The sequence below is a fragment of the Aotus nancymaae genome, unplaced genomic scaffold (assembly GCF_030222135.1).
Source record: "Aotus nancymaae isolate 86718 unplaced genomic scaffold, 86718_ANA_hifiasm-v0.15.2.pri h1tg000102l, whole genome shotgun sequence".
Classification (NCBI taxonomy): domain Eukaryota; kingdom Metazoa; phylum Chordata; class Mammalia; order Primates; family Aotidae; genus Aotus; species Aotus nancymaae.
Window position 1 is genome coordinate 104923 of NW_026988517.1, and position 22579 is coordinate 127501.

Here is a 22579-nt window from a genome sequence, read left to right on the forward strand (position 1 = left end):
GAGTTTGATAATATGGGTTGTAGGACTTGAGGAAAAAGTATTCCCCTGCCTGATGCTCCCTTCATGAATTTGCTTCTTTGAGTTAAACCATTTTAAAAATCATCATTAAGGCTGCGCGCAGTGGCTGACGCCTGTAATCTCAGCACTTTTAGAGGCCTAGATGGGTGGATCACAAGGCTAGGAGTTCAAGACCAGCCTGGCCAATGTGGTGAAACCCCGTCTCTACTAAAAAAATTAGCCGGGTATGGTGGCATGGGCCTGTAGTCCCAGCTACTTGGGAGGCTGAGGCAGGAGAATCGCTTGAACCCAGGAGGCAGAGGTTGCAGTGAGCCAAGATCGGGCCACTGCACCCAGCCTGGGCAACAGAGTGAGATCGTTAAAAATAATCATTAAAAGTTTACAAATCCTATGAACCTCTTAAAATAGAATGCACTCATTAAAACACAGACCTCTAGGGGTGTCTCGATGTCGAGAGATATGTCTGGAAATCCCACATTCTCTGCACTCTTTTCAAATCCAATAGAACCAACACCTTTTAATATATGCCTGCCCAGCTAACATGAGACCACATCACCTTGACTTCAGCATTCTGAATGTCAACATATACTCTAATGTCAGAACTACAGAGGAAGCAAATTTTGAATTCATGTGCTGGTAAAGGATTTGTGTCTTCCTTTAACAATTGTGAAACTTTAGGCATGTCCCTTGGCTTATCTGAGTCACACTGTCCTCATCTATAAAATGAGGTTAATACCAATTTTTCCTGAAAGGGTTGATGCGAGAAATTAATAAAAACATATGTGACATAGCCCTTCATAAATGCTAGGCAAAAGTCAAATTATTTTCATGACGGCATTTTGGCAGCATTTCTCTTGAGGCACATCAACAAGCTGCAGGAGACCAGGGAATGCACAAGCTATGAATCACCTGCTCTGGCTTTAACCTTTCTTTTACCAGCTGTGTGACCTTGGGTGAGTGATGTAACCTCTCTGAGCCTAATTTCTCCCATTTCCAAAATGGAAGTGATAATAATGATCTTAAATTCTTGGAGTCGTGAGAATTCACTGAAGTTGGTTACCACAGGGGTAAGGCAACTATGTTGCCTAATATTAATATTAATACTGGCTTGTGTCAGATAGCAGATGATCGGCAAATGTTAATAAACTCTGTATGGTTCCATTTCACTGATCAGATTTTAAGCAGCTGTTGATATTAGCAGTGTTGTGCTTTATTTTCAGTTCTTTTACAAAGGGCAGTTTTTTTCGTGTGTGTGTGTGTGTGTGTGTGTGTGTGTGTGTGTGTACGTATGCGGATTGTGTATGTATCTCCCCCTTTATTGTCTTGCATATTGGAGATCAAACTATGGTAAATAGCAGGCATTTTTTTTTTCTGATGCTTATCTTTCTTGTAGAATCCCTCATTGTTTCACCCTCAGAGTTGGGAGAGTTTAATTCCGTGCTCGCCTGAGCACCTATAGGAAATAGGCCTTAAAGTGATCATCACTATCTCAGAATTAAGCAAATGCAGTGTAGGAAGTTGATAAAAATGTGTGTTTTGTGGATGTTCTGATTTTGAAAATTGTTGAGTTTTCTAAATGATAACTGTCTATCAACAGTACCTGAGACATTGAGCTGCCTGCAAAATTGAAACTGACTTACACCTCACCTATGATGGGTGTCTCTGTTCATTTAAGGTCCACTCAACATCTTAGCCCTCAGCTTAGTAAGGGGAGTGTTGTTACACTTGGGGGGAAGTTCTCCAGGTCGTAAGCGAAGGTAGAGGAGCATGTTGTGAAACCAGCTGCCATGAAATTAAATTACAGGTGTTGCATTCTTCCAGCCTTAAATTGCTCCATTATTGCATGGGCCTTTCTGTTTGGAACAAATAACTGCAATTCACTAGGATGCTAAGAGATGAGGGTATAAGCAGTCAGAGGTTGTTTAAGGTTTCCATAATGATGGAAAATTACTCCTATCCATTTCAAGTGTGGTTTCTCCCCTAAGCCACCACATTTAAATGTGAAGAAAGGAAATGCCTTACTTTTTAATACTCCTCTCTCAGCACAATGCTCTTTAAAGGCACTCCAGGTTTCTTTAATGTTCTTAACCACACACCCAATCAGTTTTATTTATTATGCTATGGAAAACGTTCAGTAATGACTTCTGAGGCAGCCAGGAGTGAATGGACAATTTGCTTTTACTGCCTGGATCTCCTCAACCCATTTCCTCTTAATTTGGTAGAGATAGTGTGGAGCTCTGGAACCAGAAGCCACAGAGATGCCTTAAGGAGGAAAGGTCTGAGACACCTTTTTTTTCTTCCTCATAATTGAACATTGTTGGGAGTGATTTCTGTGTCTCGCCTTCTTCCGTCAGTACATTTCAGCTTTCCAAGGAACACAGCTGTTTCCTTTTCAAGAAGAAATGTGCATAATTATTATGAAGTTTGGATTTCTTCCCCCATACTCTTCACAATTTTAAAATTGTTGAGAAAATTTTAAAATTGTTAAAAAATGGATCTTTAAAATTGTTGAGTTTTCTAAATGATAACTGCCTGTCAACAGTACTTGAGACATTTCTCTTGAAATGAATCTTAGAATTTGGTAGGAAATTTGCTGAAGTTACACATGGCACGTGGGTGCTTTTGGACTCTGTTCTTGAGAAACTTATGGTTTTAGTCATTTTTATTTACTGTATGAGTATTTATAAATACAGTCATCTCCTCTTATCTGCAGTTTCTCTTTCCACATTTTCAGTTACACACAGTCAGTCATGGTCCAAAAATAGGTGAGTGGAGTACAATAAAATATTTTGAGAGAGAAGGACCACCTTATTCATATAACTTTTATTACAGTCTATTTGTACAATTATTCTTTTATTATTAATTATTGTTGTTAATCTCTTAGTGTGCGAAATTTCAAAATTATGCTTTATCAAAAGTATGTACATATAGGAAAAAACATAGTCTATGTAGAGTTCAGTACCATCTATGGTTTCAGACATCTACTGGGGATCTTGGAATGTATCCCCCTCAGATAAGGGGGACTGCTGCACATTCTTCTTGTAAAACTCCCATAACCAAGAAGAACAGAAGAATTTTATACTTGCATCCTCATCCCACAATATATTCCCTGCTCTATATCACTAGTTAAGCGGATGTGTCTTCCAGATATTTTTGCATGAATGAACATACATTAACTGGTGCATGCAGCAATATATAGTTTTGTTTTGTGGTTGTTTTAAGGAAGTGGGATTATATTTTATTTCTCCTATAGCTTGTTTTTATTCACTAAATACTACATTTTGTAGATCTATCCATGTGAATACATATACATGTAGGTCATTCTTTTTCAGGGTTGATTATTCTTCTGTTATGTATATACCACAATTAATATTAATGGACATTTAAGTTACATTAGTTTACTCTAGCAAAGAAAGGTACTGCTGTGAACATCTGTGTATATGTCTCTGTATGCATGCGTGTGTTAGACCTCTAAGGTGCGCATCTAGGTTTTATTGGCACTGCTACATTGCTGGAATCTGTGGACTGGTCATACTCGTGGGAGACTGACAGTGCTAACTGATACAAATATGCAACAGCATAAGAGTTCTGGTCCATGGGGTAATGTTGGGCAAAGGTGTTCAAGTAGAATTCAAACATAATGGTGATTTAGATTTGTTTGTTTGCCTGTGAGAAATCCTGCAGAGCCAAACATGCACACTTCAAGATGCGAGAGAACTGCAAACATTAAAAAATAAATAAATCAAAGAATTCATAGTAATCAACCTTTGGATCATCTCCCACAAAACATGAAAATGAGTGTATGTTGAAGAATGGCCCAGGGACATTGAGTTTGAATTATTTTAGCACATGAGGCAGAAGACATGTGGTGCGAGAATAACGCACAGGATGTGAAGGAATATTTGGAGTCAGAGCAGCCTATGAGTGAGCCCTGTGTCTCTGACATAGGTAGCTTTGAGACCTGTAATAGCTCACTGTTACTAAGCTTCTTTAAAACAGTTAATCATAAATTCCCTTTTGCAGTTGTCCTGAGCATGACGTGGGCGAGTGTGTGGAAAATGCCTAGCACAGCACCTGCCACCCAGTAGGTCATCAATACTGTTTAGAAAATCTTGCTGCTATGTACACTGTCATTCATGGTCTTCATGACATCGGTCAAGTTAACCTCAATAGATCTGCTAATCATTTGATAAAAGAGGAAGCAGAATTGGATAATTTCTAAAACCCTTTAGTTTTTTTTTTTTTTTCACCTTGACAAGTGACTTTTCCTTTTGAAAATGAAAGTTTTAGCTCATTGTCTTTGTAAGCGTTTAATCAACAGGGACAAACACACACACACACACTCACACACATACAATGTAAGTTAGGTTGATGATATCTAAGCCTCAGGCCCTTCTAAGAGCCTCTGCAAAACAGTCAAAGAGCGATAGTCCCAATCTAGAGGGATTGGGTGTGAGAGATCCCCTTTACTGAGGACAATAGGTAATTCACAAAAAGAGCCTTTCCATTCTTCTCTTCCAGCCTCCATTCCATTTCACCCATCAGCTTACTCATGCTCTGTCCAGATGACCACATTTCTCCTCCTGCCCTCTAGCTTTGTCTCTTCCAGTGGGTATTGCTTGTGCAATAACTATCACTCTCTACTTTATGGCAAAAACTTATGTTTATTAGGGCATTTATATATTAAGCATTTTACGTATAGTTTTGCTTATTCATATGTTAATAAATATCCAATGTGAGTTATGTGTTAAAAACAATTCTATGGTGCTGAAGGTACAAAAATAAACACAATAAAGTATCTGGCATTGTGAAGGATTAGCTTCAGTGAAGAGTCCCAGACAACCTAGATAAACAAATAACTGCCATTGTATTTTATTCTTAATACAAATCAGTGTGAAGAAATAAAGTGGCTACAGAGTGATGGGGAATGTTAATTATATAGATTGTCAGGTAGGACACCCTGAGGATTGTCATTTGAGTAGTGATATGAGTAATGTGACTATGTCATAGGTTTTACGTATTATATATAATGTGTATACATGTATGCTGCATGTCTGTGTCCACCTCACGGCAAAGCAGGCGTTATTGTTTTCATTCTACAGATAGCAACTTGATGCTTAAGGCTAAATAATATGTTAGGGAGGTGTTTCAGTAGCAAGTGTCGGAACATCTATCTAACAGTGATTTCACCAAATAGGATTTTATTTTTCTAATTTGACAGGAGCTCTGCTTAGGCAATTCAGTGATGTCAAGGCTGGCATGTCTGTGATTTTTTTCACCCTTTTCCTCATGGTCTCAGGGTGACTTCCACAGATCCAGAAAGCATGTCTGCATTCTAGGTAAGAGCAAGCAAGGAGATACACCTGTTTCATCTGACTCTTTTATTAGGAAAGATAGCAGAGCTTATGAATTTCTTCTTTAGACTTTTTGGGAAGAACATTGTCTGTGGTCACCCCTGGCTGCAAGAAAGGAAGACTGAGGAAGTATTTAGTTTTTATAATTTCTATAGTGAAAGAAAGTAAGGGAGAAGCGTTGGAAGTAAGTGTTGGGTTAATATTTGCATTGCATAAATTACATGCTCGACATACCTAGTAGGCCAAGTATGTCTGGCAGCAAAGTTCCTCTCTAATCTATCTTTATCTGATTCATTTGGAATGGTCATTGTCTTTTATGGAATCCAGAGGAGGTGACTAATGTCAGTGACAGCTCCTACTAAAATACTAACAGCAGTACCACCTAGGAGGTTATAATAAAGTTTTTGTTGCCATATAGCTGATACTGATCATGTCACTCCCTATTCTTTTAAGTATAACTTCCAGGAATTGACACTTGTCTGGCCAATTTTTTCTCTGATTAGCCTATTGTTTCATCAGATTGTCAGGCAATTGATATATTATTTGTTGCAAATCCAGAGACCACAAACCTGCCTGCAGATGCAATTTAGATATGGGGTCATGGGGAAAATATTGAAGTAAATAATCTATCTTTGGAAGAAATACTGATATAATATTACCTGGGAGTTGTCCAAAGTCACAGAATCCTTCATACCTGTTGAGTGTCCTACAGTTTACAACTGTTTTTACCTGCATTGACTCATTCACTTTGCATGGCTGTCCTGGGAAATAGGGCAGGAATCATTAGTGCCATTTTACTTGTGGACAAATTTTGCTTACAGGTAAACTGATGCCTAGAAAAAACTAAACAACAAAATACTAAAACACATTCTGTCTTTTCTAATCATGGGTTCCTCAATTTTATTTAAAAAACGCTTTGCTAAAGCAGATTCAATTACTCTCCTTCAAACAAATGACTGCCCCAAGTTCCCTCTCATGTAGAAATTCAGAACTGCTATTGGTTAGGAATAGAATGATCAGTCTTAAAATATACATCTATTTACTTGCTCTAGCATATGCTAAAAGCCTTTTAAAGAGAAAAAATTAGGTCATCAAGTCTTTTAAAAATATTTTCTGGCCATTTCTAATTGAAGACAGGAATAATACATGCTAATTGCCAAAAAGTCAAATAGTACAGAAAAATGTACACTACACAGTAAATTTTTTCTTTAGTCACACTTCAGAAGACAATCAGCATTAATAGATTAGTTTACATTCTTTCTGGTGTTTTTAAATGTCATTTTTATTTTTGGAATAATAATTATTTGTTACCATCGTTAACAGATGTGATACTGTTTTTGTGATTTTTGTTGCCTAATAGTGTGTTGCGAACATTTTCAATACTGGTATATCTACATCTAACTAATTATTTTTAATGTCTACATGGCATTTTCTTTGAAATACCATGAGTTATTGCTCTTGTAGCCAAACCCTTAATAATAGCCATTTAGATTTTCTGAATGTTTAATGTGTGTAGTACATGTCCATGATGTGTATATTTAATCCTATGTTTACTATTTCCACAGGAAAAACTTCTGAAGTGGTATTGATTAATTATATGGTGGGTGGATTTACAATTTTATAAAAATTACAGAGGGTAACTCCATCAGTAGTATTTGAGAGTGTCTGTTTTCTCTGCACTCCACACCAGCACCGGGTATTAGGCCGTTTTAGTCCTCGTTAATCTGAAAGACAAAACAATTTTTATGTATCGATTTTATTTCTTGGATTAACAGCGATTTCAGAAATCTTTTCATATGATTGTGGGTCACCTTTTCTTTTATCAATTATGTCTTTACGCTCCTTGCCCATTTTTCAATCAGGTTGTTTCTCTTCGGATGAAGCTCTTTAGATATTAATCCTAGATATGTCACGTATGTTGTTAATCTTTTTCCCCTTATTTTGTCCTTTGTATGTTAATCCTTTTTTATGATATCTTGTGCCATACCAATTTTAAAATTGTTATATATACAAATGTGTCAGTCTTTTGTTTGGTTTCTGGCTTTACTGCAATGCAAAGAAAAGTCAGAAACAGTCTGATTTTATAATATTTCAGGTTGGAAATTCACTCCGAGTGGAACTTTGCAATATGGAAGCCAGTCAGACTTGAGTAATTATCATTCTGCATCTGATATTTACCCACGCCCATTTGCAGTGAAGTCCAAACCAGGATTTAATAACCCATAGCATATTTGCACAGACTTTCTCATTTCCTAACCATTTAAAATTAGTACTGAAAGATGAATGACTCATTGTTAAACATATTCCCTTCGAATTTAGTTCTACTCTGAGAAGGTTTTTAAGGAGAATCTGTGGCTAAGTTGTGCCAGCACAAGTGTTAACTTCTTAGAAAGTTTCATGCTTCTGTTTTGCCCAAATACTTTATTGAATGAAATTTAAGCTTCAACTCAAGCTTGTCAATGGTGATGGGTTTTCTAAATGAAGGGGATTGGAATGAAAATGATCAGGTGGTTAAGAAAAAGAAATGCTTTGGTGTTTGGCCATATGAATATAAATGGCACACAGAATAAAATGTACAGAATCTATACTCATGAATTCTCCAATTATCCCAGTAGACTTTGAAATCCTACACACTTGGCCTTGAATTCCAGCTTCTCCAGTTAATATTTAAATGAGACAAATTATTTAACTTTGCAAAGCCTCATTTTCTTTCTCTCTAAAATGGGGAGAGTATTTGCAATTGCCATCACCTAAAAATCACTCATTTTGTTATTTCTTATGTTCATCTAAACCAAAACCTTATAAAGTTGTACAAATCTGAGTGATCTGTTTTAACTCCAGCATGCTCTGGCCTCCAATGTGGGCACTATTTAAAAATCATAGCAGATGAAAGTAAGGGAAGTGAATAAAAACTGAGTAAAACTGCCATTAATTTAGCATTTTATAAGCAAGTTCTCTCTGGCAGTCAATTCATGTTGTCTGTTAAAGTAGCCTCACTTTTCATTTTTATTTTATGTTTTACATCTCAATGTTTTGTGACTTAAAACTGATGACATCTGAATATTTTCCAAGCAGTTACTACATATTTATGAAGAACAGTTAATCTGTGGAAAAGGAAAGAGAAAAAAATCATAAAATTTTACAGCTGAGTGACTCGTGGGCTCATGTACAGTAGAGGAAATTGAGACCCAGGCAAGTTACATGACTTGCTGGCATCAAATATTAGTAATAATAATAAAATACAACCACTACAAAATTGTTAGGCAACAAGAAGGTCTTGGGCTGGTTCTGTTGTATCCCATCTAAGAGTTAAATATGGGAGCAAGGTGAGTTACTTTTTCACACACTCTCTTTCCCCAGGGTATCTTGGGCCATCTAGATGTCCAGGAAGGGTATTCCCACAGGTCACAATACACGAGGTCCAACAATGGCTGGGTAGGTCCAGCTCCCACTAGACGGCCAATAGCAGTGAACCTGTAGCATGCTGACTGTAGGTGGGGACTCTCCTGCTGGACATTGGCTGGAACATCAGCTATTTTGGAGGCTTCGGGGCAGATGGTTTGCACCACTCCTTTAAACAGTATAGATGGCATGTCAGAGCTTGCCTGGTTCCCAAGGGTGTAGGGTGGACAGTGGATCCTTGAAGGGATATCCCCATGTAGGATGGGAGGCCTCATCTCCTCTTGGCACAGCCCCACTATGTGTGGTTCTTCTATCCTGGACCTCTCCAACTCCCCATCCTCCTGGCAGTATTCCTCTTACCTCTTTTCCTCTCTGCCCATCCTCTCCCAAATCTATTTTCTGTGCCCAAAAGACCATCCATTCTCTGGGACTGGAAAACTCCCCCTCCCCATAGTTTCTGTCATTTCTTCTATGTCATCCCTCCTGGAGAAAACGATGGCAGAAGCAGAAGCAGAATGCCTTGATGGTGAATGAAGAAGAGCCGGGAGAGAGAGGGAAACCCTGAGAACAAAAACATGTTTGTGGATATTTCAGTATTACCCTGCCCTCATCAACATCCATGTCATCATCATCACCGTTATCACAATCTGCACCATCATTACCATCACACAAGTGCATTTATTGAGGGCTTATTGGGGGAAATGCCAGCAAATATCGCAAGCACCTTATATCATTTTATTTAAGAGATTTCCTGTAAGGTTGGTCCTATCGACAGTTAGGGTGATTAAATAACTTGCTTAACACAGTGGTTCTCAATCAAGGACTATTATGTGCCCAGGAGACATTTGGCAGTGTCTGGAGACTTTTTGATTTTCATGAACAGGAGGGTGCTACTGGGTTATACATTCAACAGTGCACAGGACAGTCCCCCAAGCAAAGAATTATCTTGCCCAAAATGTCAATAGTGCTGATGTGGAGAGACTCTCGCCTGGCAAGATACATTTACAAGTTGAAGAGTTTGCTTGTTTGTTCTTATCATGAATGGGTGTTGAAGTTTTCTCAAATGCATTTGCTATATTCAGATAATCATGTGTTTTTGTTTGTTGGTTTGTTTGTTTTTTGAGACGGAGTTTCGCCCTTGTTGCCTAGGCTGGAGTGCAATGGTGGGATGTCAGCTCACTGTAGCCTCTGCCTCCTGGGTTCATGAGATTCTCCTGCCTCGGTCTCCTGAGTAGCTGGGGTTACAGGTGCCCACCACCACGCCTGGCTAATTTTTGTATTTTAGTAGAGACGGGGTTTTGCCATGTTGGCCAGGCTGGTCTTGAACTCCTGAACTCAGGTGATCCACCTGCCTCGGCCTCCCAAAGTGCTGGGATTACAGGCGTGAGCCACTGCACCCAGCCATATGTTATTTTTTAATTCTGTTTATGTTATAGGTTCTAGTAATAGGGTTTCAAATGCTAAAATCATTCTTTTATTCCTGGAGTAAATTCTCCTTAGTCACAGTATGATACCATTTATAGGGAAATTTTAAACATACAAAACAATACTGTATATTATTATGAACATGTCTATATGCAGTAAAAATGTAAAAAAAGATAAGCTATAAGACAAACTCACACAGATTTCAGAATAATGGTTACCTCTGAGAAAGAAAGAACTGGAAATCACTAGGAAAGACTCTTTTAAAGGGTCTTGTACCATTTTATCTCCCTAAAAATAGGTCTGAAGAACAAAGTAAGTGTTTGCTAAATATGGGGGAAATGTACAGGGTACCTGTTACATTATTTCACATATTTTGAATGTTTGAAATAGTTCATATTTAGAAAAAGAGACACAATAACAAAATTCTAGAGCTAAAATGATATAAATGGCTAAATCCTAAATAGTAACTAAATGCCAGATCCAGGATTCCAAGTTATGTATAACTCTCCCCAGAACCCAAGCTCTTAACCAGCATATCATGAGAGTATCAGGCTCATGGCATGCCAGGCACCGTACTCAGTAGCTGACACATATTCACTCCTGGAGCCTTTCACATTATCTCACCAAGTAAGTACTCTTGTTTTCTTCATGTTACAGATGAAGACACTGAGGCACAGGGAAAGTGTGTGTTGTTTGGAATTTGTTCACTTAGTTCCGTTTGTTCCTCCTCCTCAGAGGAGCGCTCATGAATTAGGATTCACAAGGACCAAGTGAAAAGCAATGGGTGTGTCCAGGCTCCAGGTATCATCCTGGACACAGCATTTTACCTTGTGCCACATTTTCATCAATAATGAAATCCTCCTGAACCCTCCAGCTGCCCACTTCTCTCCAAGTCTGCAACTGCTGTGTTACCATCTGAGTTACGTTTGTCTTTCATTGTTGCAGGTTTTGCCTTCTCCTAGTCATTTTCTAGACCCCATAAGACTGATTGAAATGCATATTGGATCCCCTAACTCCCCTCCCCTGGGGCTTCACAGCTTTTAGAATAAGAAGAATATCTGCCGGGCACACGGTGGTTCATGCTTGTAATCCCAGCACTTTGGCAGGCTGAGGCAAGCAGATCATGAGGTCAGGAATTTGAGACCAGCCTGACCAGTATGGTGCAACCCTGCCTGTATTAAAAATACAAAAATGAGCCAGGCATGGTAATGTGTACCTGTAATTCCAGCTACTCAGGAGGTTAAGGTAGGAGAATCACTTGAACCTGGGAGGTGGAGATTGCCGTGAGCTGAGATTGTGCAAAAAAAGTATCTTGAATGTAGTTAAAATGCAGGCATGATCTAGCCTATCAGCCCCATTTCTTGCCGGATCTTCTTTGCTTTCTAGTCACTGGGCCAAGCCCTTTGGCACTTCAGGGTCTTTGCAAAGGCTGCCTCCTATTCAGAGAAGCATCTTATCATTGTCCTGGCCCCTTGTTTGTCCAGAGCTCACGCCCTTACCCTGCTGAGTTGTTGATTCCTGCCATCCATTTAGTGTTCACGTCACCTACTATTGTTTTCTCAGGGAACTTTCTGTGTCTTCCAAACTTGACTAGACCCATTGGTACTTACCCTTGTAAAACTCCAAAAGGAATGAATGAGTTGCTCTTCATAATACTCACAAGTTTAAACAGTTAATGTTGCTTAATGTTTGATAGACTTATTGTTTGCTAGACTATAAACCACATAACGGTGGCCCTCGGTCTTTTTTAAATCACTGTATCTTCAGGGCATAGTATAGTGCCTGACATGTAATGGTGTTTAATAAATATATATGGAATAAATGAATGATTTGATGAATACATTTTTTCCTGTTAATGTGATACTAGACAAGAAGAGCATAGACCATTTTGCCCTTACATAGAGGTAGGAAACACACTTCGGTGTGTTTCTTAGCTATGCCATGGTACACGCATCTGAAGGATGAAAAACATGTCCCAGAATGATCACTCAGGAGAGAAGGCATCAGGTTACTATTAGTAGCCAAAGTATGGAACCAAACAGGCCAGGAAACCAAGAAAGTGAAGCCTTAAGACCTGAAGGTCATGGTGGATATTTTCATAAGTGGGTAGCCCTATTTAAAGTGGTCAGAATGGATGCATCTCTGAAAAGACCAGAATGTGGCATAGTCCATGTGTATTTGGGGTTCCAATTATGAATTTACTTGTCAAGACTATTGGGTTCCAAAATTTTATTGTACATAATCATCACGTTGTGCTTGCTAAAAATGCAGATTTCAGAGCATCTTTATAAAATCATTCTGAATCAAGAGATCTGGACCAGGGCCCAAGGATCACAGTACCTATAGTTGGAGTGGGACAGGGTAGGAGGGAAAAAAATAAAAGGAAAAGCATTTTGAAAACACCTGGCTTATTAAACCTTGTGAAGGAATGAAAACACAGGCCATAGTGAAAATCTCAATGACAGCCTGGCAACTGTGTCAATGGATTGCCTTTAGGCAGGAAGGATTATGCAGTGTTACTACACCAATGAGATGTGTTAACTAATCTTCAGGGCCTTGTGGCTTTTGCCTTTAAGTCACACATGACAAAGATTAATGTTGATTTTGTTTCCCTTGTCTAGACGTAGTCCTCACCAGATATAAATGTCAACCATGGCCTTTCATGCTTCCTCCTTTGTAATTAAGTTCTAAAACAATAGAAACAGTCCTGAAATCTATAAATATACTCATTTTATGTTATTTTTACAAAATTAACCTTCAGGAGCAGGACCATTTCTCCCGAAACAAGACATGGGAAGGGGGAAGTTGGAGTTATTAAAAAAAAATAGAGCTAAGGTGGAAAATTGTGGAGCTACTAAGCTGCCCTAAAAATACAGTGTATTTATAGCAAGAAAATCACTGCTTAAAGATCTAGTTTTAAAAAACTGGCCTCTCAGATGACCAATTAGATCATAAAGTTAGATGGGTCCTGGTCCTGATTTCATTAGCATGTAGCACAGAGCGTCTCCTTGGGGACTTGTATTTTCTTAGTCATGTAGCACTTCACAGCTGGGCAGAAAATGCTGCCACATTATTTTTGAATGCAAGAAACTTGTGATTTCAGACTCTCCCAGGATTTCAACTGTCTTGCCTGAACAGATTGGCACAACAACAGATGGTCCACATTGGATCATTGCAACTACCTTGGATATTAAGGATCAAACTCCTTGTAATAATGAGTACATTAGCCTCTATAGATGATTGTTTAATGTACATATACCGAAAGAAAGACTGAGCTGTATATCAGAAATAGAAGCTTCTTGAAAGAACACAATGCCTGGCACATAGCAGTGCTCAGTAAATGCCTAGGATATAAGATGAATTCATGGGATGAATCTGTATAACTGTTCTTCTAGTTCTTGGTTGATAGAGGTAGGTTTACCCAGGAAGTAGGCTCTGAGATGGAAATTAGCATGCAAAACTTTCGTTAAGGAGAGCTGTTGGGATCAACACATGTGAAAGAGAAGGAAAGAAGGATTGAACAGAGAAAAAGGTTGGGCTGGGATACAGTTTTAATGAAGCCTCTGTCCCCCACCATGGGAGGTGATGAAGTCGAGCTGGCTCTCCACAACTGTGCCTAGTGGAGGAGAGGAAATGGCTTTAGAACCCCTGCTGGCCCACTTGTTGGGTATAGGCTGGCTCACAAGGTTGATTCTCAGAGAAGGTTGACAGCTGAAGGCTGTGTGCTGGAAGAATTCCTAGCAACTGGGTGAATGAATCATTGATTCCTGAGAGAGGGTATGGGCAGTGCTCATCACAGCCTACATTGTGATGGTCCTGGGGTACCCACTGGGGCTGGCTCAGATGATGGTATGTTATGAACTTAAAGCTTATGTCCCCTCCACATTCAGATGGTGAAATTCTAACATATGAATGTATATGGTATTAGGAGGTGGGGCCATTGATACCATTCACAATGGCTCCACTTTCATGACCTAAACCTCTCCCCAAATTTCATTTTGTCCTTAGAAGGGGATGTAGACACCAGAGCTCCCTCTCTTCTCCATGTGAGGATATAAGGAGAAACTGGCAATCTGCAGCCCCAAAGAGAGTTCTAACCAGAAGCCAACCATGATGGGACCCTGATCTTGGATTTCCAGTCTCCAAAACTGTGAGAAATACATTTTTGTTGTTTATAAAGCACTTGTTTATGGTATTTTGTTGTGGCAGCCCACACTGACTAAGACAGAGCATGTATGACAAGGTGATTATCACTGAGATAGACTAGTAAAGAGTTCTTATTGGCAGCATAGACACCTCTGGAAGGCCACTTGCATGGACTGCACAGGTAAACATTGTTTTGGTAACTCCTTTTAATTAGCCTTTATTTAAAAAGTGATGTTAAATATATTTATATTTGGTGGGAGGCTACAAAAATAATTCTCCTAAAGAAACACAAAAAAACAAAATCATTACTTCAGAAGGTGTTAGTCCTACATGCTGGACATGCTGGGAAATACACAGTCTCTAAGCCAAGAAAGAATAATTGTCAGTTTCAGGGAACCAACCAGCTGTTGGCACCGTGTGGGAAAAGGGTAGTCAACTCACAAAATCCAAAGGGGCAGAGTAAACTCTGGCTCAATCTGGATCCTTGACTATCTCTGAAGGATTCTCTCTGGCTCACAAGAGAGGCGTGGAAGCAGGAGGAAGTGATCTCCACAGTACAGCAGATGGAGGATGGAAGATCCAGCTGGAAAGGCTCCAGCCCACAGAGGGGAGGGCTGGGAAGAGGACCTGCTTCTAAGTGAGGACATTAGAAGAGCAAGGGAGGGGCTATGTGGCCTTGACAACGTGGGACAAAGCTTGTGGCTCAGTTCAATCTCGGTGGCAACCTGGAAAACGTTCAGAGATGCACACAGAATCCCAGACTTGGGGACACGGAATCGGGTCCAGATGTGTCTGCTGGGGGACCTGTGCTCAAAATAGCCCATCAGGTGTGGGTATAATTAGCCGAATTGCTGACAGTGTTTGGAATCTATAGCAGCACAGGCCTGAGGAAGGGCAGAAACTCTAGAGCAGGTTTAATTGTGTCGTTTCTGTTCCTCTCTACAATTTACTTGTATTTATGATTTTTGCCATTACTCCTTACTAAACAAATTTTTCTTAAACTAATGTTTAGAGGAAATGTTGTGTGGCCCCAACATTCAGGCCTTCAACTGGGTGGTTGCCCTTTACATTTTCAATATATTTCTCAGTGCCTCCTACTTCTGCTGTGGTCAGTGTAGCCTCCTTACCACCTTCCTTCACCAAAACACCATGTTCTCCCAGCCCCTGCCTTACCCAGGCTGCTTTCCCATTCCTACGGTGAGTCTGTGCTATACTTTACTGTGTCCTGCCCATCCTGAAGTCCCTCCACAAGCCTCTCCTTACTTCTGGAATTCCTTTGACACTTGCATTTAGTTATCTATCACATAGTCTTTGCCATGGGCTTATTATTTGTTTCACATACTGCCCCAAGGACATAAAAACCTTTTAGGGTGCAAGGACAAGGTTTCACATCCTTTGCATCCTCCTTAGTACCTACAACAGGACATGGATTATTCTAGCAGGGAAGGGAGCACTCTGAGATCCTCCCTTCTCCTGGAGTTCTCCTCTTCTCATTCATAATCTTCTAAATGTCTGTTTTGCCTTTAGTCCTAAGCTTAAATATCCTCTCCATTCACTTTCTCTCCCAATCCGAATTATTGGCCTTCCTTGATCTTGTTTGTATCTCCATTGTGATAGGTGCCTTGAAGGCGCTATGAGAGACAAGCAGGTGTAATGATCCTTCTCTGTGTTTTTGGTGTTTGATTCTTGTTTCCATTCAGACTGTCAGGGATATGAGGGCAGGGCTTTTTCTATTTTTCCCTGATAAGTATTGCATCCAATACACGTCCATTCTCAATACATATTTGAACAAATTAATAGGAACACATAAATAACTTTTAATTTTTGTAAGTAAATCAAACACTAGAAAGTTCTCAGTTGCTGGTTTTACAGTATATTTTAACTTTCTGTGAATGAGCACAACATAAATCCATTTGGACATGGAAAACATTCTTTTCCAATCTCTGTATACTTGTTTGTACTGCTTGAGCCAGTAGGGTTTGGTACAAACAGAGACCAGATCTGGACACTGTCCCTTGCTGCCCTTCCTCCAGCCAGCGTGCTCTCTCCAGGTTACTGTTTGTCTCCCAGAGTGCCTGCTCTGTCATTTCATGTGTAATTAACGCTGTCCATGATAAGAATTTCTTTGACAGGTTTCCCAGTGAGTAGAGTGAATTTAGAGACCTAATTACCGCATGCCTGAACTCTGGGCTTCCCTCTGAGGCCTCAGCTATGATACTGGTGATGAATGACTTGGTCTGGGCTGCTTTCCGGGGGTGAGGTTTTTTTGAAATTATGACAGTTTCTATCTCCAAAGTATTTCAAATGCCAGCATTTGAGATTGAGCTCTAAAATAGAGGATGTGTGCTTTTCTCTGCTTAACACAGTCCTAAGTTTTGCAGTTTCATTCCTGCCTTAGACAACAACCCCAGTGAAGAAAAATAGCTAGGAATTTTCTATAGACAGGTTCTAGTTCTTTTTACTTATTTTTTCTTTTTTTTTAATCATGGGGAGAAAAGAAATAGGATGCTGAATAATTAGTGAGATAATGCATGTGTTTTTTAAATATATTTTTTTCCATCTTAAAGTGATTTAGGCTTTTAGGTTTGGACAGGGAATATAGATCAATAGCAATGATTATAATAGTATTTGCCAAGTATTTCTGTATGCTAGGCACAGTAGAAAGTATAATCATATATGTTAGATCCTCTTACTATTCCTATTTTACTGATGAGAAAACTGAGTTTTAACAGGTAGGTGACTTTCCTACCAGCTAGAAGAGGTAGGGCTCAAACGCAGGGCTCCTGGACACCAAAGCATGTATGTTTAACACTATGATACTCTTTTTTTTTTTTTAATTTGAGATTGGGTCTCACTCTATAGCCCAAGCTGGAGTGCATGGGCATGATCTTGGCTCACTGCAACCTCTGCCTCAGGAGGTTTGAGTGATTCTCCTGCCTCAGCCTCCCATGTAGCTGGGATTATAGACGCATGCCACCACACTCAGCTAATTTTCGTATTTTTAGTAGAGGTGGGGTTTCACCATGTTGGCTAGGCTGCTCTCGAAACTCCTGACTTCAGGTGATCTGCCCGCCTTGGCCTCCCAAAGTGCTGGGATTACAGGCATGAGCCATCACGCCCAACGTATGATGCTCTCTTATATGAAACTCCTTAGCTGGAATTCTTGGCTAGAATTAGGATATCAGAAAAAGAGCCCCATAGAAACAGAATTTTCTTGGGTTTTCAAGGAAGGGTTCTGGTAAATATATAAAAATTATATTTTAGAACAGTGACAAATTTGTACTGATTGCAATTTTTGGTAGATGTTAAGTCAAAGAATAGCCCATGTATTACATTAGTAATCCCTACGATTGTGGCTTCTTTATTGCTCTACTTAGAGCAAGTCTCTCTAGAAATCCAGGGTTTAAGATGCTTTGTCTAGCCTAATTCTTTGCCTCTCTGCCGACATCCCCCTAATCTGTCCATGGCAGGTGGTTGCAATTCCAGTCATAAATGCATCTGTGGATGAAAATTTCATGACCTTCTTCACTGACTTGTTCCAACCCGTTTGTCAGTATCATTAGTGTGACTCTTATTTCTATCTTCAGAAACATGAACAATGTCTCCTTGTATGAAGACCTTATTGGCTTAATCATAACAATGAATATTTGCATTTGCTAAACATTTTCCACATTTCAGAGCACATTCACATACTTGATTTTCATTTGATCCTCTGAGTCAAACAGGGCAGGAATTTATTCATTTATTTACTCAGCAAATATTTATAGTGTCTGTTATTTGCATTAAACTATCATCTCCACTTTGTAGATGAATAAACTGAGCCTTAGAAAATATAAAACACTTTCTATGCATCTCTCAGTCATTGAATACCAAGTTTAGGGCTTTTTCTAACTCTGTGGTTAATCCAAGAGGCCTGTACTTTGTTTCCCAATCCGTGGATTAAAATGATAAAGCTAACAGCCCAGAGGAAGAGCTTGAGTATCATTTCATGTACATGACAGTTTCTATAATCATCAATCAATAAATGATTTCTTTGGTTCTGAAGCATGATGTGTGTTTTTATTTCCTTTATGGAAAATCCTTAGAATAGCTCACAAAAATGATACAGCTTTTGCTGGTCTCTTTGGCATTACTCTGCTATCCCAGGATTCCAGTTTCTCATGCTCCTAGGTTTTCTTTTGCTTCAAGGTCTTTGCTGGTCTTTCTGCTCAAAAATCTCTGGATCCTCATGTCCCACCTACCTGTACTATAGATCTCAGCTTGAATGTCAGTGGTTCAGGAAGTTCTTTATGGAAACATCCCTCCACCAGAACCTCTGATATAGACCCTCTTAGTGCCCCTCTATTTTATTGATCACAGTCTGTTATTGCATATGCATTTATGTAAATTTTGTTTGTTTAATACTCTGTCCTCAACTGGACTAAAACCACAGGAGCAGATCCTGTTTTTGCTCATCTCTGTGAACTTAATTCTTTTAAAAGTTACAACCATGCACCTGAGTGAAGTAGGTAAGGTGCTCCAAAAATAGATATTGGGTGGATGAATTGAAATAAGGCTCACCAATGTCAAAACTTTAAAGTTCCCAGGTTAATTGAATAAGTCCCACATTAGTTATCTATTGCTGAAGTAACAAGTTACCATACATTTCACAGCTTAAAACAACATCCATTTATCATCTTTCTGTTTCCGTTGGTCAGAAGTCTAGGCATAGGATGGTTCAGCTGGTTCAGCTGGTTCTTTGCTTTGAGTTTCACGAAGTCAAAGTCAAAGTGTTGGCAGGCCTGGGCTCTCATCTGGGGAAAGATCTGGTTCTAGTCCCATTCAGATTGTTGACTGGCCTCAGTTCTGTGTGCTTTCTGGCTGTTATTCAGGGTGTGTGCTCAGCCCTCATCTCCTAGAGCTCACATTCCTCAGCTGTAGTCTTGAATTCTTATGCCTAGAATCTCTTGCCCTCCCTTCTGCCTCATCCTCTAATTTCTCTGCCTCCTCTTTAAGGGCTCCTCTGATTACATTATCTGGATACTCCAGGATAATCTCCTCATATTGATATGTCCTAGGTATTAGGATGTGGGATATTTGGAGGATCATTATTCTACCTACCATAAATCCCAAGTGCCTATCAAGTTGAAGATGACTTAAGGAAGAGAATGGAAGAATATAATCTGTATGGATTTCTCCCCCACTTCTGCAGATGTCACAGAATTTGGTAGATGAGTTTGTTTCTAGGAAGAAACACAGCTAATGAAATTGGGAACTGCATGGCCTCAAACCATTTAAAATAATGGCACTCTCACTCCATTACCTTTGAGGGATAGCAGTTCACATTAACATACCCATTTCCTGAGGAGTGGAAGTGCTGATTGAATCAGATTCACACAAAATGGACAGAGGAAAGAAGTGTGTTTCATGGTAGACAGTTGTACCTTTGGAGCTGTCCCTCCCTTGCTTATAAATGCTTTTCCCCTTTCACAGAAATGCCTCCTCTCAGGTGTTTGCAGAAGGCAATAGGTTTTTGATAAAAGAAAGTTTACTTTGAACTCTTCAGAATTTCCTCCTAGTGGTCTAAAACTTTTAGTATGTTTCCACCCTTCAGGTGTAGAGAATGGAGGCACCCCAGGAAAGGTAATTATTTCTGAGAAAAAAAAATCTTACCGTTTGTTCTATTAATTTTGCTCATTTCATTCATGAATAATTAATTAGTTCACTCATTCATCCATTTCCTGTATCCTATGACCAAAGATTTGAAAACATTTTATTGGTAATTTTGTTTAGGTCGGTTTACTCCTTTGCGTGTCTGTCTTGGAAATGGTGTACTCACTTAAAATATCCATTTGCAGGTCGGTATCAGAAATTTTTTGAAGGTTCTTCTGCTCCTGAATATTTTCAGTACATGTTAGCAAGTTAAAAGGACCAATTTTTTACTAAACCCATTTCTCTATGACTGCAGTCTTCCAGTCTATGTGACAGCTGATTCACATGCATGGGTTCTAGGGAGCACGTGGGAAATAGTGACAGCATGGAACATGTGAAGTCAAGAATGCCAAGGAAGCCCAAAATGATTCCAGAAGCCTGAGCTGAGCATGGCATTGGGCCCATCAGAGTTGATGTGTGAGCTAGTGCCCTGGAACAACCAATGCACCATTTTGAGGGGTAGGAGGGATGTGAATTGTGAAGGGCATGAAAAGTTTTTGGGTCAGAGGCTGAGGATTGATCATGTGTGGAGACACTGAAGAAAATATAGGCCTCAGGCTACAGAGTGCACACAAATCACCTAGAACATGATTCATGCCAATGACTCCATGCTCTTTTCTTGAGACCTTCTTCCACACCTGTTTCCTTGGAGGTTATGAGGCTATCATTGATGACTTTAAAGCTGACCCTTTAAAGTGCATCAAATCAATTTTACATCAAATCAAAGTAACAGCTATTTGTTGAGCACTTACCATTTAAAATGCCCTGCATCAGGCATGCTAGCAGTGAGGAACTGGAGTGGATCATAGTATGAGCCGTTTCCTGATGGCAAAGCTCTTATAGAATTGTTGGCAAAAGGGCTGGAAATCATATTTCTCATTTAGGTGCATAAACAACTGTCTTAATGCATATAATGGTTTATTAAGACAGAATGCGGCCAGTCCTTATTCCTTTGCACTGATGTCATAGGAGAAAGTGGACTTGAATGATATTCAAGGAGAATTAGGTGAGCCTTTAGTAATGCCTTGACAGAAATAGCTTACGTCCAAAAAGGCCATATTCTCATAATTTGAACTTTTATTGATTAATACATTTTATGAACACTCCTATCACGGGTAATGGCATTTATCAGCCCTTAAACCCCTCAATCAAGACAATGAAGAGTCAATTGAGTCTCTGATTTCCTTAACCTTCTAAATTGCACTGGAATCTAAGTTTCATCTTTCTACCTCCAAAATGTCTCTAAAATCCACCCTCTTCCATGTGTTCCAGGCTCACTGTCCTCGTTTGGTTCCTCATTATCCTCTGGCTGGTTATAGAAATAGCCTCCTGATGGTGCTTGTTACTCACAGTTTCTACGAAATCCATCTCCCAGTCTGCTGCCAATTATCTATCTCTAACAGAGACCTGATTATATCACAGCCTTGCTTACAACCTCTCAGAGGCTTCTCTTTGTTTTAGGATGAAGCCCCAAACTCAGCATGGCATTTATAAGGCTCTTCACGATCTGGCTCCAGCCTGGCCTTTCAATTTTATGGCCTGCCAGTTCTCACAGAAGCCTTTACTCCTTCATCTGCCTTCTCTGCCAGGCACTTTCCTGCTACGTCTCTGCTGAAAACACTCCATTCTTCCTCTTATTTTTATCAAGCAAACTCCTATTCTTCTTTCCATTTCTAGCTCAAATGTCACTCTCTCCAGATGGCCTTCTCTGGTTCATATCTGCCTCCCTCCACACTACACCCTTTCATCATTGACATTTCAATATGTATTATTCATATCCCGGTATGCTGATAACAACAATAGTAATAATGACAACTTTTAGCAACTGTGTGTCAGGCCATGCAGGCATCTCTGCACTCTCGTTTAATCATCTGTCTACCATATGAGGTAGATATTATTATTCCACATTGCAGATGAAGAGACAGGCTCAGAAGAAAGTTAAGTGACTTTCATAAGTTCCACAGCCAGTGAGTGGCAGAAGATGAATTCAAACCCAGATTTTTCTGACTCAAGAGATTAGATGATTTTTTGCTGCTTTCAGAGGTCTTCTACAGCATCTCTGCAGTCCTTTTCTTTTCCCTGTGTATATTGCCTAATGGTCACAGGATGACTGCTGTAACTTCAAATATCACATGCACTTTTAAAGCAAAAAGAAGGAGAAAATGCGAATGGTGTCAGCCATACTTTTTCCTTTCATTAGAAAAAAAATGTTTTCCAAGACCCCCCCATAGATGTCCTTCTGCTTCTGATTGGCCAAAATCATGTCTTAGAGTGACTCTGATTGTCAGGGAAGACTGGAAATGATATCTCTCACTCTAGCCTAGGCACAGATCCACCCTGACTAAGGACAGGTTTTGTTAGCAAAGAAAAGGAAGAGTGACAGAACAGATAGGCAACTAATAGTGCCAGCCACAGCATGTATGCTATTCTTCTTAATTGGTCAAACTGGCCTTATGCTTCATGCTCTCTCATGCTTTAGTTCCAAATGTCCTGTTATCCAACAAAAGATAGATATCCAAATTGATAAGAGATGGAGGGATATA